This window comes from Pelmatolapia mariae, linkage group LG2 (assembly GCF_036321145.2).
Source record: "Pelmatolapia mariae isolate MD_Pm_ZW linkage group LG2, Pm_UMD_F_2, whole genome shotgun sequence".
NCBI classification, from domain to species: domain Eukaryota; kingdom Metazoa; phylum Chordata; class Actinopteri; order Cichliformes; family Cichlidae; genus Pelmatolapia; species Pelmatolapia mariae.
In genome coordinates this window covers 23708981-23726264 of record NC_086228.1, presented here as the reverse complement: position 1 = coordinate 23726264, position 17284 = coordinate 23708981, and the positions used below count along the sequence as shown (strand labels likewise).

Here is a 17284-nt window from a genome sequence, read left to right as displayed (position 1 = left end):
AGGAGTAACCATTCCGCCTAACAAAGCTGTTTCAGTTCATCAAATTTCTCTTCCAGTGATTTTACAGCTTACTGCAGGTCAAAGAGTCAGGGCTCTGGCTCGGCCCTTTCAAATTTTATTCACATTTTAACGATTCAATTGTTGATTTACTTGCGTGCATTGGGTCACTGTTGCATCAGCAAACCCTTCCAAAGCTTCAGGCCATGAACTGTTGCTCTGACATTCTCCTGTAAAATTTCTAAACATATTTTTTAAATAAATTGTTTCTTCAATAATTTCAAGACATGATGATGGGCTTTGCGGTTCTGGTTTGTGAGAAATGGCAGCATAGTCAACAACCTCGAAAGCCAACATGAACTACCCTGAAGATAATACAAATAGAGGTAAAAAATCATAGTTCCTCTAATTCTGAGAAAGAGGTGAAGATGATGTCTACGATTAAAAGTAAGAAATCCGCTCTACCCGTCGACAGTGTTGGGAAGGTTACTTTTAAAATGTATTCCACTACAGATTACACAATACACGCCCCAAAATGTATTTTGTAACGTATTCCGTTACGTTACTCAATGAGTGTAACGTATTCTGAATACTTTGAATTACTTAATATATTATCATGCTTTTTACAACTACATGAATGTACGATTGCTGTGTGATTTATTACTGTTACTGAAGGTCCGCGGCTCCGAACCATAAAGGGACCTCTGACTAATACGGCGGGTTCTGTGTTGGGCTCTTAGCCGAAAAATAGCTTTACTTTGTTGTCTGGGTCAACTTTGCTTGCGAGAGACAGAGAGAGGCGTTGAAAGGCTGCTCCAACGAAACTTATTGTTTCGGAGGAAAACACGAACACAGTGTACAGTCGAGTCTTAATAGCGTACTTACAACTGGGCTCATCAGGCACTCTTTTTGGCTGCAGTGGTTATTATTATATTTCCATGCTTCCATCTCCCGTTTCTGCTCGATGACAACTCGTACTTTTCCACTCTCATTTTTCTCCCTCCTGGCGCTCACAGTCAAATAACGGGTATGGCAGTCCATTCTCGCTGCAGCACGGACTACACTGCCCATGAGGCTACATTCTGTAGGGTAGCGTTCTGCCTTTTGCCTTCATATTAAATCATTTTTAAAAATATTTCTTCAGGTCATTATGAGACGCGAGATTGAGACACAGGCATTAGGGCCTGTTAATGCGTGTTTTTTGGGGGGTTCCACCGGCGTGGAATTACCAGAAATAGAGAGGGTACAGCCCAACATATGAAACAGGAAAATGCCGCCGTGTATTATACATATTGTGGCGAGCTCAGACAAGGAGGAGACAGAGGTGTCATTTAGTCTTGCTTCCCCAAGTTGCCAGGGAGCACAGCCGTTTATTTTCCAACAGAAACCCACCGCCGGTAACCCAACTGCTCGGCATAGCTTAGCACAACAACAACAACAACAACCAACAACAACAAAAAGGCGCTCTCTCACCCAGGAAACACACAATCGCAGAGAGAACGCGTCATCTTGTAACTATGGCAACCGTAACGCTGCCGCCTGGAACAACAGAACAAACAAAACCCAAACAGTCCTGACCCGCCACAATATGAAACAGGAAAATACCGCCGTGTAATCCATTTATTTCAACAAAGTAACTGTATTCTGAATACCACATTTTTAAACGGTAACTGTAACGGAATATAGTTACTCATATTTTGTATTTTAAATACCTAACGGCGGTACATGTATGCCGTTACTCCCCAACACTGCCCGTCGATAAAATCAACGACACGCAGCCACGTGAAGAAACTAATCCCAGCCGTCACACAGCTAACCTGGCTTCAGCTGACGCGATTGGAGGGGAGGACCCAGTGAATTTAACCCTGATTCTCACAGAAATACACAACCCTAGTCAAGATGTACAACTCCGAGATTTAAAAGGAGAAACGGTAAAAACCAACACAAGCCTGGATGAGGCGGGAGCTAGAATCCGGGAAAACGAGAAGAAGCTGTAAAACGGAGGAGGATTTATCTGAGATGCTAAAAATGCATGAGCAGGCCCAGTTCAGACTAACCGATCAAAATTGAAGACCAGTTCCAATGGTCTTCAGCTAACTCTCTGACTTACAGAGATCACCATAATGAGATATTTCAAAGCCCAACATCAAGACAAATATGGGCAGTCCTATATTTTAGGACTGCGCAAAGCTTAAGCAGTTTTGGATTGACATTCAAAAGACATTAAACAGTGTTTTTAAAAAACAAATACCTCTAAACTCTGAAACCATTTACCTTGGTTATGTTCCTTGCTTAATGCTGAGGAGGGACATAAAGTTGTAGGAGTAAAAAGACTATTACTAAAAAATGGCTAAACCCTACCCCATCAACAATAGAAAATTGGCATGATGTAATATTGGAAATATTTAAAGCAGAAAAGTTGACATACTGTTGGAAGACTGGTTGGAAGACGAGTTGTCTTATACTCATTCACAGGTGAAAAATCTCAGGGTTATGTCAGGTTCGGACTCTTCAAGAGTAAGATCTGAAATGGTGACTTCACATGGAAAATAATGATTTTTCTTTGTTGTGTTTGCCAGTCCAACAGATAAGAGTATCACTGGGGTCTTTAAAAGCGATCCTTCTCCCTGCGGTGTTACTCTTTGAATTAGAACCACCCTGGCGACGGTGGTATACATAAACTTGAAAACTTGTTATACTTTTATGCCTGACATTCACCTTAAATGGAGAATTTTTTTTAAAGATCTGATGATTCTCAAACCAATCATGCTTCACAGATGGCACACGGTTTTGGTGTTGCAGAGCTAAAAAATTAACTTTTGCCTCAAAAATTCACCATGGCACATATTTTTCAAACTTGAAAGCTCCTACAAGCTGTGAGATTTCAGCAACCAATCCACACTGCATGACATGGATCTAATAAACGTGGGTGGGCTATCAGGTTTGATGAATGTAAACTGTATGATGATAATACCTCAGGGCTACGACAAACAGTAGCAATGCCTCCACTATTTATTTCCATGCTACTTCCCCCTTGGCACAAAATTAATAACAACTGGAAGAAATGTCACACAAATAAGTGCTGTGGTCGAGTAATCCTGTGTCCCGTGTTTTCTTGACTTTAATGTAAAAAGTGCACATGTCAGTCCCGGTTCCAAAGGTTTTGGGACACCATGTACAATGTAATGATCTTCAAAGCCCATAAACCCATATTTTATTCACAGTAGAACATAGAAAACACATAAAATATTGAAAGCGAAACATACTACTAAAAATATTAGCCCTTTCTGAATTTGATGGCAGCAATCCGTCTCAAAAAAGTTAACATGGAGTTGGAAAAGTAAGTGATATTAAAAAGAAAAAGCTGGAGCATCTTAGAGGAAGTTTCTCAGAAGAAAAGAAGTGCAGCGGTTCATCCATCTGCAAAAACCTGTCTACAAATTGTGGAACAATTTCAGAACAAGTTTATTTGATGTAAAACTGCAAAGAGTTTGACTATTTCATCTACAGTACATCATAATATCAAAAGTTTGAGAGAATCTGAAGAAATCTCTGTGTATAAGAGAAAAGGCTGAATATTAGTTTGGGAAATCCACCATCTTTGGATCAGGTGGATTTAAACAGGACTGTTTAAACTGCATTTAAACAGGTACGACTATATCATGGAAATCGCTGCATGAGCACAGGAACGCTTCCAGAAATTGTCATCTGTCAACAAATGCAAAGAAGAACAAGATCCACAAAGGCCACCATCTTCTTTGGGTCAAAGATTCTTTCAAATGGACTGAGGCAAAGTGGAAAACTGTTACATGGTCAGACAAATCGTAATTTGAAATTACCTTTGGAAAACATGCTCTGGACTAAAGAAGAGTTTTATTATGGGGACATAATCAGATATTGCACACCTGGAAAGGCACCATCAGTGATGAAACGTATATACAGGTTTTAGACCAACATGTGCTCCTATCTAGATGACGTCTTTTTCGGGAAAGGCCTTACATATTTCAGCAAGACAGAACTATACTGGATACTGCAGCTATTACAACAGCATGGCTTCATAGTAAAATAGCCCAGGTGCTGAACTAGCCTGCCTGCAGTCCAGACCTTTGAAAACATTTGGAGAATCACAAAATGGAAAAAAAAATATATGACAAAGAAGGTCCAGGACTGTTAAGCAGATAAAATTCTATATCAGATAAGAAAGGGACAACATTCATCTTCTAAAATCCTGCAGCTGGTCTCCTCAGTTCCCAGATACTTACCTGATGAAAAATATGACTTTATTATCAAGGTTTTCAAAGTAATGTATATATAAAGTGAAATGAAATGCTTGTAGCGGTGAGACTAGTTCCTCATCCTGTCCACTTATATCTCCCTTTTCCCACTGATCCATTGTAACTCTTGCTTTTATTAAGGCTTCTGTGACTGAAGTGAAATTATTTAATAATAATCCTAAAAGCTGGCAATGCAGCAGCATCGCCACTGAGGACATAACTAATGCGAACTGAACCTCAAATTCACTTCACTCAATTTTATTTTAGCTCAGAATCTTTATTTGCAGATCATGTTGATTTTATCACAGCATTGTGTTCATACAGTCATGTCAAAAGAAAGTTTTCACAGGACTCTATGCAGTCCAGTGAAAAAAAACACAGAAATTACAAGGCTGGGTAGCAGCAAGGTGGTTGTAATCAAATTGACTTGGTTAACAGATCATCAGGATTGCTGGTCTGGAGCATTCAGATATACATTAGTACAATTCCACAATAGTTCTAGGAGTGGATGTCCCAGCAAACTCAACCCGAGGTCAGACCATGAAATGCTTAGAGAAAATCCAACAAACCCAAAAGCTACATCTGAGGTCTAAGGGTCTACAAGCCTCAGTTAACATGTTTAATATGAAAATGAATGAAAGAACAATTAGAAAAAGACAATACAAGGCTTGTCAGGAGAAAGTGTTTTCTCTCTAAAATGAACATGGCAGCATGGCTTAAGTTTGCAAAGCTGCATCTGAACAAACCACAAGATTTCTGGAACAATGTCCTTTGGAAAGATCAGACCAAAGTGGAGATAATAATGCACAGCTGTCTGGCAGATAAAGCTTGCCATCAAAGTTGGGTCATGCAACAGGACAATGATCCCAAACACAGCAGCAAATAGACAACAGAATGGCTGAGTAAGAATCAAGGTGTTGCTATGGCCCAGTCAAAGGCCAGACCGCAACCTGATTGAAATGCTGCAGAAGCAATAGTCAAGTTATTGCTGCTAAAGGTAGTTCCACAAGTTACTGACTCATGGGGTGAACTTGGATTTTCATCAAACCACAAAGAGTCCTGTAAAAACAGAGGTTTTTACCTTGTTAAAGGTTCAAAACATATCATCACGTTATCACATGAAACGGAAAATAAACTGTTGTTTAACATTTTTCTGTTATGTTTATGGTTTGTTTTTAATGATTGTCAGATGGTGCAACACTATGGATTGTAGGATGATATTTAACTCATTTCCTTTCATAAAAGAACGACTGAAAGTTTCAGAGTTTGCTTGGAAACACTCCCTGTGTGACGTTCAACCACTGTTCAAGAGACCTAACCAAAGACATCACCACAGTTATTTAAAACTGGTAATCTTTCATCTAGAGCAGCCCAAATAATCTACACCTAGTTAAAGACATGCCTCAGTGTTTTGTTTTGTTTTTTCCAGCAACTAAGGTCAAATTATGGCTGATGGGAAACTTGTATGTGAACTTACTGCTCTCATATTTTATCTATAATTTCTACCCATACTGGTGGCATGACACCTCTTTGAAGGCCTGCCACTAAATTGTGTACAGATGTTGACGGCGCCCAGATAATGAAGTCTTTGATGATCCTCTGACTTTTCCTGAGGTTGACATTTGTGGTTTTGAAAGAAATGTCGTGACAACTATGGGATGGATTGCCTTGACATTTGGTACAAATATCCATTATGCCCACAGGAAAAATCCTAAAGACTTTTGATCTCCTGACTTTTGATGTAGTACAGCGAGGAGGTCAAAACTTTGTACTTCATGAAATATTATATCAGATTTGTTGCCACAAAAGTTGGCGATCCCTCTGTCTTTCCTGCATGTATCTGACATTTGAGGTTTTAAGTGAAATGTCATGATGAATACTGACTAGATTGTCCTAAAAATTGGTACATTCTCTCTAACACAATGAATTGTGTAACTCAAAATTTCAAGTACTTTAATTATGGACTAATACAAGGAAATTAAAGACATTCACATCACCCTCAGCTACACAGCTCATTTGGGTATTCTTTGCATGGTAAAACACTAATTAAAATGATAAACATTATACCTGCTAAACACCATCTATTAAGATCTTTTACCTGCATTTAAGCATTGTCATTATCAGCTGAGAATTTTATCAATGTCACGACCCTTATTTTCTAACTAGCAGAGCTCTTTTTTTTTCTCTGACTTGATTTGCTTGTGTGTCTCATGTGTTTTGATAACATGGTATCTGCAGCTCGGCTGATAATTCCCAGCCCTAATTAGGAGGATTGTAGTTTAGCAGATTACAATGCGTGATCCATTACTCGATATTTCCTGTCCTGAGAGTATAATCTTGTCATACCCTGACAGAAACTGAAGTATTCTTATTCTGCTCTCATCAGTCAGCCTTAAGAGAAAAAAAACAGTTTCTGTTTCCACGTCTTTAAAGAGATAAAAAACCTGCCAGCATCTTTTTCCAAGCAGAAACCATGATTAGTATTCTTTGAAATTCCAAATAAAAAGGACCAAGTTCTTTCTTATCTTCTAGGCAGACTTTAAAACACCTCTGACATGTTGTTTTATTCAACTCTTAGTTTGGCAGTCCATCTAGTGGCAACAATCACCTTTACATTTCATATAAGGGAAATTCACAATGAGTCAGTGGTACACGTGCATGTGACTTCTAAGATAACCACTGCCACCGCTACACAACTCTGCTGTCAAACATTTTATTGCATATTAAAGATAAACAGGAGGAAAAGCCCTGGAGACAAGCTGAAGTCCCTGGATACCAGAAGAAAAAAGCACAAGCATATTAAAATTATAATAGCAATTTTATGTTTCTGCTCATCTATGCAGAAAAGTCTGAATTGCATTAGAGCCGCAATAAACGACTGGTGTCCTTGAATGAAAAAAGGCGACAAAATATCTGTTAACAGCAAAATAAACTGCGCGGGAAGGTCCTTCACAGCAGGCAGTAAGAAACTCTTGGATACACTATCTGTTTGGATGGCACCATGCTACGAATTAGAAGCTACAGATTAACTGTAATCGATGGGCTTAATGCAGTGACCAAACAGAACAAATGTACTGGGCTGTGATCATTCACTGTGCCACACAGGACGCTCTCAATAGGATTAAGAGGTAACGTCAGATATAAAAGTTATAGAGAGCCAGTCATATGCCAATGCTGTTCCACTACATTAGTATTCATCCCATCAAACTCCGGCCCTGGAGCTATTGATTGCTGAATGCCAAGTGCTAAAGGCCAGTCAAATAAAAAGAAGAACTCAAGAAGAGTCTGAATGATCCCTCAAGACTGAAAACGGGAACTTGCACAACCTGGTTTAACCCAAATCTGAACCTGCAGGTCTCATCTCTCTGGGCTCTTGGCTGTGCATTTCAGAAATAAACAACTCATTACTTCCATTTCAGGAAGAAATCAATTTTACAGAAAATAGCCTTATATAAAACCAAATCTCATTATAAGGTTACAAATATATGATAGATACAGGCTGAAAGTGCAGACTTCCAGCTTGGATTGAAGGGGTTCAATGTAAATATTTCATTAAGTGCTGCGGAATTACAGCCAATCCACTGTTTTCTGGACCTGAAATGTAGCTGTACAATTCACTCATAAGTTGTTGTTTTGTTTTGTTTTTTAAAGGTGTGAGCTGTGTATATTATTTATTCATAAATTTAAAACCGGTGAACAGTCTGGAGTTGAGCCGTATTTGGATGCTGTGGCTGTAAAACCACAAATGAGATCTTATGGAAGTGACACAGGCCATAATAACAACAACAATAATAGCAACACAAATCAAACATGGAGGAATATCAACAGATTGGTTCATTGGTTCATCAGATTAGTGAATGAACTCACTGAAAACAACAGCAGTGGATGATCGTGGAATCCTTTCCATGATTTTTTTTAAAAAAAAAAGTAAAACCCGCAGCATCCAGCTTAGTGAAAAAAAACTCCCCAGCAGGTAGATATATCACACCATAATGTAGTGATTACATGGATCTGTGTGGCTTGCAATAGCACGAGGGCATCAGTTTTTATTGATGATGTGACACGAGACAGATGGATGAATTCTGAAGTGAATAGAGTTACACTTTCTGCTTACACTCGCCCAACAGCAGCAAAGATGCATGGATGGTGTCTCACAGTACAGACTGACAGACTGTGAAGGCTACTAAGGGGTTTCTGAAGGTCAGAATTTCTGCCACGGCTGAGTGAATTACCTCATCTTAACCTGACCCAAAATGAATTTCACTTACTGATGAGAAACTCAAGGCAGAAATACCCACAACAAGAACTGCAGTACAGGCCTGGTAAAGCACCACAAAAGAGAAAACCTTGGCTTCTGACTTCAGACGATATCTGCAAAGCATTCCTCTCAAAGTATTAAGCATTAATAAGTAAGTAAATAAATAAGTATAGTAGTAAGTGTTAGTATTTATTGAAAACTATTTTCATTTGCAAGGTTGCTTTTTGACTCCCCAAAAATAGGGGTGGTGCATTAAAAATGTTTCTAATACCTCAAAATGGCAAAGACTTTAATTGTTTGCGTACTTGATGATTAATAGCTAATTAATGAATAATTAATAGCTACAAAAAACAATTGTACCAGCATCTAAAAATAGGTGGACATAACTGTGTATGCTTATTTTGAATTCAGCCATGTGGAGAAATGATAGCCACACGTCTGAGTTAATCACAGATAATAAGCTGGATGCTCTTCTTGATTTTCTTGTTTTTCACTTTCTGTCTGTCAGGCTCGGAAAAGGCAGCATTTCTGCTTATTTCTATGTCTTTTTCTTTATGTGATAGAGTTATAGCCGAGCATGCACCTCCAGGGTTAAAAAACAGAGCCGACATAGATATGACAAACACTGCAATCTTGAAGCCCGCCGCTTGAGGCTGCAACTTGCTGACCAAGCCAGTTACCCATTTTAAAATTTAATTGAGCTAGGTCCTTCAAACGTGTTTGGTAAATATCTGCTGCTATGACTATGAATATGAACAAGTTAGCATACAATGATGGATCCCCCAAATTTTCAGATGTCTAATCTTTGACAACAGATTTGGAGGCTTGTAGAAATCACAAGTTTCCATGTAGGGGACTGCTGTTTCATTCCGCTTCTCATAAGCAAGCCACATGGCATTTTTAAAAAAAAATACAATTTAAATCAGGTGAATGCTTTCACAGATATTAAAGCCTGAATATGGAGAAGAACACATTTTCATCCAGCTTCAGTGTGAAGTTCCCCAGGTATCACTGTGTACCAAATTCAAATGAACATTTTTAGAAATAGCAAGTCTGTTAATATTATATCCAAAATTTTTGATGAGGTTCTCTCTCATTTTCATTTCTTTTGAAATATCTTTTACCACTAAAATAATAACAATGGGGGCCTGATATTTTGTATTTATCCTATTAAGAGGTGTATCTTTCCCTGAGAATTTTGTCATCGGGCTAATCTGAGATGGTCATGTGGGAGACATTTGAAGAGCTGATTTGCTGTTTTACATTTACAGGTTTTTATGTTAATCTTTTGCACACACACACCCTTTCATAAAGTGGTGAAACCTTACTCATCTTTTACTTCTTAAATACTCTATCTCTGTGGGATCTGGGATGATCTTTTTGTAGCCAATCATGTTACTAATTAACTAATTTGGCTGTTAAACAAATGGAACCAAGTATACATGTTATTAGGCATTACACAGCTTTTCCAGTGTTTCATTGCCCTTTTCCCAACTTTCTGACATGTATGTTACATTGATATGGTGGCTTATCATTTCAGTAAGATAATATCTCCAGGAAAGTCACATGGCTTCCCAGTCTGGTGTGAAAGAACTTGACTGGTCCGCACAGAGGCCTAAACTCTGGTCCATCCATCACCTTTAGATCGACTGGAACATCAATGCCATGTAGTCCAACAACAGCATCCTACCCTACAGATGCTCATGAGGCTTAAATGGAGCAAATCTATCTACATTTAATAAGATGCTCATGTTTTGTCAAACAGCCACATAGCGAGTGACATCTCCTGCCAAACTCATAAGAAGCCACCATGGAAAAAGGAGACAGTTAATGAGCAGCAGCTCTCATCTGCATTGTTTTAATGATCGTGTTTAATATCAGGGAACTCGATTACTAAAACAGCACATGCCCATCACTGTGGCTCAGGTTTAAACCGGGACCTTGTACTTGAATAGTGATGACTCCCGGCTCTCCAACACTCTGCATGTATTATCTCTGCTTGCCTGTGATCAAATCCCAGTGAGGCAGTTTTCTTTACTGGCTCTTCTGAATTACATTTCCCTCGCCCCATCATCTTCGGCTGGCAAGACAGAATGTGTTACAAACTGCTTGTACTTGGAATAAATCTAGAAAAAGTAACAAACAACAACAATGACGAATCAGCAGCAGAGAGGGTACTTGAGAAATATATTAATAAAAGTGAAAACAGCACAGACTCCGCATTATTTTCTGATATATTTTGCAGTCGGGGAGCTTGTTTTATATTTTATGGCTACACCACAGCCATTTTTTCCTGGTATCAAAGCACAATGCACATCAAAACCACCGACTGGTGTCTTAAAAAGCATGCTGGAGTTAGACTGCATGTTCAGCTAGAACTAATATCTTCGAATTCACAACAGGATGTTGTAGGTTTAAGTGGCAGGATTTGTGATTTGTGTGGCCTCATTAGACTTCCCCGTGTTGTGGGCGCCTCAACACGGAAAAGTAATACTGGAGGAGGAAGGAGGAGGAGAAGTAGTACAGCTACACATCTCGATGATTACACACAGGAGAAGCATCTCAGCCATCTCCGGGTGTCATGTGGATACACACAGCTCTGACATTATAAAATTCATTCTTCAGAAACTGCAAGCCAAGTGTGACAGCAGCCAGAATGTGACAGTAAACAGTCTGAACTCTGAAGCCATCTGCCCCTCTGGGTCTGAGCTCCCGCTGCAGCTGGACCTCACAGTCACAGTACTGAGGAAGTATCATTAATATATAACAGCAGAAGCGGGTGGATGCTTAGTGACCTCAAAAACACAGACCAGAATTAGCAGAGACTGAATACCTACAAAGAACCTGCAGTTACTGCTGATACCCACCACATATTGGTCTTGACTTAAAACAATCTTTAATCTCAAGCAGCAGATAGCTGAGTTTCACTTTGTTTTGCAATTTAAAGAGAATCCCTTTAAGTTTTCTGGGACAAAGGAAGCACAGTACGACTCTAATATCGATCAGCAGGTTCCAACCAGGTGAGGAAAGACAAAAAAACTAAACCCAGCCAGAGAAAATTCTTTTTAATCTTATATTGTTCTGCATGAAAAACTACTAAAAGAAAAATATAAAACAGTAGATGATGGGGGAAAAAATTTCTCTCTGGCTGAACGACTCTTGGAAGTGCGATGAGCCAATTCAAACCTCTGATACAATGGATCAAAAAGCCTTTAAAAGCTTTTCATGACCTGAATATTCTGGGCTGCAGTAACAGCAACTAAATTTTAGTGCAAGGCGGGTTAGAGGAAATATAATCTTATCATTACTTGAATCGAAGTTCTTAGGTTAAGATATGATCTGGAATGATGCATCCAAATATCAGGAGGTGAGTGAAGGTAGTGAAAATGGACATAAGCACAGCTTTTAATGTCACATAATTTATTAGCTTTTCAACCACAGTTGCAATTTACAGTTAATTACAGCTACTTTCACCTGCTCCCTTATTCACAAGAGGTCACCACAGCCTGTTGGGTGAATGTGTAAACCACTACACTATGAAATCACTAACAGTTAATCACAGCACTGTAATAATTGCTGAAACGAAGCAGTAATTATCTGTTTTTTAGCTTCATGTGTGAATTCCCTTTTCAAAAGCTGGCTATGAACTCGGACTCAGTTAGAAATGATTAAGAAACAAGCAGGCTTCGATGTTCACGCAATTAAGGTGGGTGAATACACTTAATAGGACAGACCCTCCTGATGAAGGGTTGTAACATGCAAATCTCAGTCCCATGTTTATGAATAAGAGGGCATCCACTGTAAGCAATATCTGTGGCATGAATTTCAGCCAGGGCACTTTGTTTCCTGTGTTTCTCTACACCGATGTTTCCCCTGGTGAGACATTAAGCTACTCTAGGGGAATAACACTGAGTGAAACTAAGTTAAATATCTATGATTTATCATTTATGTAGGGAAAATTAAATAACTGAGTTTGGGAAAGCTATTGTGTGAACTTTTGCCTCGGAGAAATGTAATTTGGGTCCTTCTTTATTGTTAATAACTGATATATTTTGTGGGGGCTGAAGGGCACGAACATTTGAAGGTGGGCATGGCAGGAAAAGATTTGCGAAACATTTATCCAAAGCGCTCTGAAGGACTATCTTCTTGTTTGATATGAGAGACAGTGGCATGGCAAAGAAAGGAAACCTCGCCATAATATTCTTCTGCACCTCAGACAAATCCTCCACATGGCAGAAGAAGTCAAAATTAATTACATTAAACTCCAGCTGCAACACAGTGACACATTAATGAATCAATAATTATGATCGAGTAATATCATCTGGACGATTGAACAAGGATATTTTCCTTTAGGTATATTTTTATTCTTTTTTTCCTCTTACTTTAGTAAGATTAAATTTGGTATTTATAATCTCACCAACAGACGTCAGTAGATTGTAGATTGCTCCCAATGAATGCTGTTTTTTAACCCTCCCCATTCAAGTGCATAACTGTAGCTATGGTGGTTACTCTAGGACTCTAGGACAAACAACAATATCTGTCATTTATTTCTCAGTGTAGGCTGCCAGCCTGCTGTTTACCTCAGCTGTTAATATGTGTTCATGTCTATTTGCTCTAGATGAGCTTGTAAAACTTTGTGAAAGGAGCACGATATGAGTCAGTGAGGCTCACTTCTGTCTAATAAGAGCGACACTGATGTGAGTCGTTGAGGAACTTTCTAGAGCAGGGCGATATGACCAAAAATATTTATCACGATATACATTTGAAAATTTGCGATAACGATATAACTGACGATATAACTGATACTAGACAAAATACTTTACAACTCCACAACTTTATTAGTGCAAAAAAAAATCAATGTATTTTCACTTAAACAAGCAGCTGTTTTTTATGTGCATTAAAGTTATATAAAAATTTAACAGTGCAAATGCAAATTCCTTGCTGACAGTTTAGCCAAAAGGCATTTCCAGTGGAAATTGGCCGACATATCCTCAGCATAACCATGTATAATATCCACAAAGCTTAAAAAGAGGTTATACGCACACAATACGGTAATATTATGTTGAAGCACAGTACGTATCACTCCGCGAGGCTCCTGCCTACGATAGCCGTAATGCTCCGACAATCCATCAAGCGGTGCGGGTTCGTAGCTTAGCAAAGTCGTGCTAAAACATTTGACAGATTTTCGAGCGCCGTGTACCACATAAAATTGTTTCGAGGTCAGTAAACACAACCAGAATTCATACATAAGGCACACGGGATTATAAGGGGCACTGTCGATTTTCAGAAAAATCAAAGGATTGATTTTAAGTGTGCCGTATTTTCAAAAAAAAAAAACAAAAACACGGTAATAACGACGGCCCGCTAGCATGCTCTACCAAAAATAGTGCTTTGTTGTGTATCTGACGGATGAAAGCTAAGAATGCTGCAACCACTGAGGTTGCAGCATTTTTACAAACCAATTCTGCTTCATCTGTTTCATTCAACGATCCGCTTTCGCCCTTCTCATTCTCTGTCGCCGCCATGTGCGTATGAAAACAAAGGCACTGCGCATCCGCGTTTTACCCATATTCTATCGCGATATTTCATTTTCTTATCGTTGCCCAACATTATACCGGTATTACCGTGAATGGTATGATATGGCCCAGCCCTAGAACTTCCTGAACTTTTCTGCAGGTAAGAACCACTGTTTTTGCCTCTGTTAGCTCTTAGTTGGCTGCTAGATTGTTTATCAGAGGGAGGCCTAACATTAGCTGAAATAATGTTAGCTTATAACCAGCTCTTATTTTTGTTTAGCCAGCTCATTGTCAGCTGGAGACAGAGGGGTTGCATGTCTAATCTGCTGACAATATCAGGAATAAATAAGCATGTTTATGCAGGGTTTTTTGTGTTAGAGCCATGACTTCAGTTCAGGAGAATAGGCTTGAGGTGAAGAGGAAGAGGATGATACTTTATCTAGATGCCTCTGGCTTTGTCTCTTTCCTTAGCATTTTCACTTTTTTGGAGAAGGGGACCCCTTCGGAGATGATAAAACATGGCTATGATCCTTCATATTGTAAATATCAAGGTGCAGACCTTGAGTAGCATTGAAGGGACCTTAAAATTGGTCTCTATGGCACATAAATGCATATGAATTCTCTTCTGCTCCGCCTTTGGCATGCTATGTATGTGGCTGGTCTTAAGTCACATAAGTAAAAAACGTGATTAGGCAGAATGGCGATGTCCACTGCAGCCACTGCATTCAAGATATCAGGTCAACATGGTGGATTCCACAAACCAGCACCCACTTCTATATGCTTTTAATGGATTAAATCTAAGTTTGTGAGAACACATTCATTTTTTGGAAGGTTTAATTAGACACTACTAAATATATATTTATGATTGTATTAAGTAACATATTCAAAATTCTACTGTATTCCTACAAACTGGTGATACTTTGGGAAATTTGGGCAAAACTGCAACCTTATTCAGTCTACTTTCATTCCATCTTCAGACTCTTTTTGGTTGCCAATTTTCATGTCTCCCCCATGTCTCTCCCTGGTTTCCACGTGTCACCCAGTTGATAAAATCTTTGTTTGTGCCCCCAGAAAATCATCATCTACCCAAAACACTTAAAACACACAAAATGAAATCTAGGAAGAAAAAAAATAACCAAACTTTCTACGCAAAGTTCAAAGTAAGAAACTTCATATTTCCAAGGTCCTTCATTTGGATATGCTAACATCTTTAGATATCTTGCAGTGCTACCACTTAATAAAAGACAGCTGATACAGATACCGGGATATAAGTGGCTCCCATTGATTTACAGGATCTAGTTTTTGACCAGTGATCTGTCCACAGCTGTTAAACGAGTAGATGCTTTAATATTAGCGGGAGCTTTAAAGTATTCGTTTTAGACTCCATCCTGTCATTTTAATAAATCAAACAACGCGATGACGGGCAACTGTAACCCCGAAAAGCCAGAAATGAGCGTGACGCAGAGCAGCAGCAGCACTTTGTGACCACAGACTGACCGGACAGCCGAAGCTACAGACACATATCAAACATCGTCTCTGCTTTAAACCTCATTAGCAGGTCAAACGGCCGTGTTGAAACCAAACGAAACGGGAAAAGCCACACTATCGTCTTACCTGTCCCTTGTCATGTACCTTCACGCCGTCAGCAGCATCCTTCAGGGCGCAGACATCTTGGATTACTGAACATCGCGGGCTGTTTGCGCCTGCTCATCACGGCACTGCCACCTGCTGGACGGGAGGAGGAGCTGTAACAGCTGGGGAAACCGGAAAGAGGGTTTTGCTCAAGGACACTTCAGCAGAGTCAACGTAATCTCCCTTATTTATTCCACATCCAGCATTAGGTGGTAAGTGGTTATCGATACTGACACTTTTAATTTTTAAATGTAGTCATTTATTCAAACAAAATATCAACATTTTGAGTCCCTGTATACCAACTTTCTCTAAAAAACTCAAAGCAGCTGTCTGGCATCAATGACTATGCCACATTCACTCACTTAAATCACTGTTTTATTCCCATATTGACATGATAGCATCACACAGCTGCTGCAGATTTGTCGGCTGTACATTCATGATTTGAATCTCCTCTTCCACAATATCCCAAAGGTGCTCTACTGGATTTAGATCTTTTGACTCCGGAGGCCATTTGAGTACATGTTAAAAAAAAAGAAAGAAGAAAAAACGTTGATTTTGGCTTGGTTGGACACAACCATCAGAAGATGTTTGCAAGGCAATGAAGCAATGAAGACAATCAGATGATACCAAGGAACCAAAAGTATGTCAAGAAAACATCCCCGACTACAGCCAGTTAATGGCAAATTCTGCTACTAACAAGTGAATGTCAGCAGAAATACGAGACAGGCCACGTTTTTTCAATCTTCTCTTGTCCAATTTGAGTGAGTCTGGATGAATTGTAGCCTCAGTTTTGTGTTTTTAGCTAACAGGATTGGCACCCAGTGTGCTCTTCTGCTGTTACGTTTGCCTTCCTCTCAGCTGGAAGCAGTCTGGCCATTCTCTTCTTAACTCTGATATCAACAAGGCATTTCCACGCAGAGGACTGCTGCTCACTGGATATTTTCTCTCTTCTGTGAACACTAGGGCTTGTTATGTGAAAAAATCCCAGTAGAGCAGGAGTTTCTGAAATACTCAGACCAGCCTGTCCATCACCAACATCTATACCACGTTCAAATTCACTTAATCACCTTTCTTCTACTTGTGGAAGAATTTTTAAAAATGGGAAATGCTTTTGTTTTTCAGTTCTAATTAAAAGAACAAAACAAAACCGATGTTACTAGATGCTAGTAACCTTTCTTCCACTTGTGGAAGAAAGGTGATTATGGTGATTACGGACCATGTGTACGTCCATAATTTCACAGAGTTGCTGCCATGTAATAAAGTGGCCAGTGAGTATGTTTCAATATCAGGTTAATGCTTATGTCTGCTAAATTACTCCCCCAGACCCATAATGTAATGTCCATTATTTAATGTATTTATATACCAGACAATGTATTTGTCTATAATCTACATTTTAATAGATTGTAGTGGCCTGAAAATTCACAGACACTGAAGTTGGTATGATCCCCCTGCAAGACAGTCTTTAGTCTTTAGTTTTTTTTTATGTCAGTCAACCAAAGTGAATTAATAAACAAGTTGATGGTCTGGGAAAGAATTCACTTGCATATTTGTCATGAGATTATGTTGACTTCTCATTGATCACTTGAGGCTGATAATAGGATTAACGC

General features: G+C 39.1%; 1 protein-coding gene across 1 annotated transcript in view; it reads right to left on the bottom strand.

The window, feature by feature from the left end:
* mrpl11 (mitochondrial ribosomal protein L11) overlaps nt 1-15739 on the bottom strand; it is a 60393-nt gene extending 44654 nt beyond the window's left edge. The window contains exon 1 of the mRNA XM_063486191.1: nt 15660-15739. The gene's annotated coding sequence lies outside the window, so the exon portion shown is untranslated. The remainder of the gene's footprint in view (nt 1-15659) is intronic.
* Between the last annotated feature and the right edge of the window lie 1545 nt (nt 15740-17284).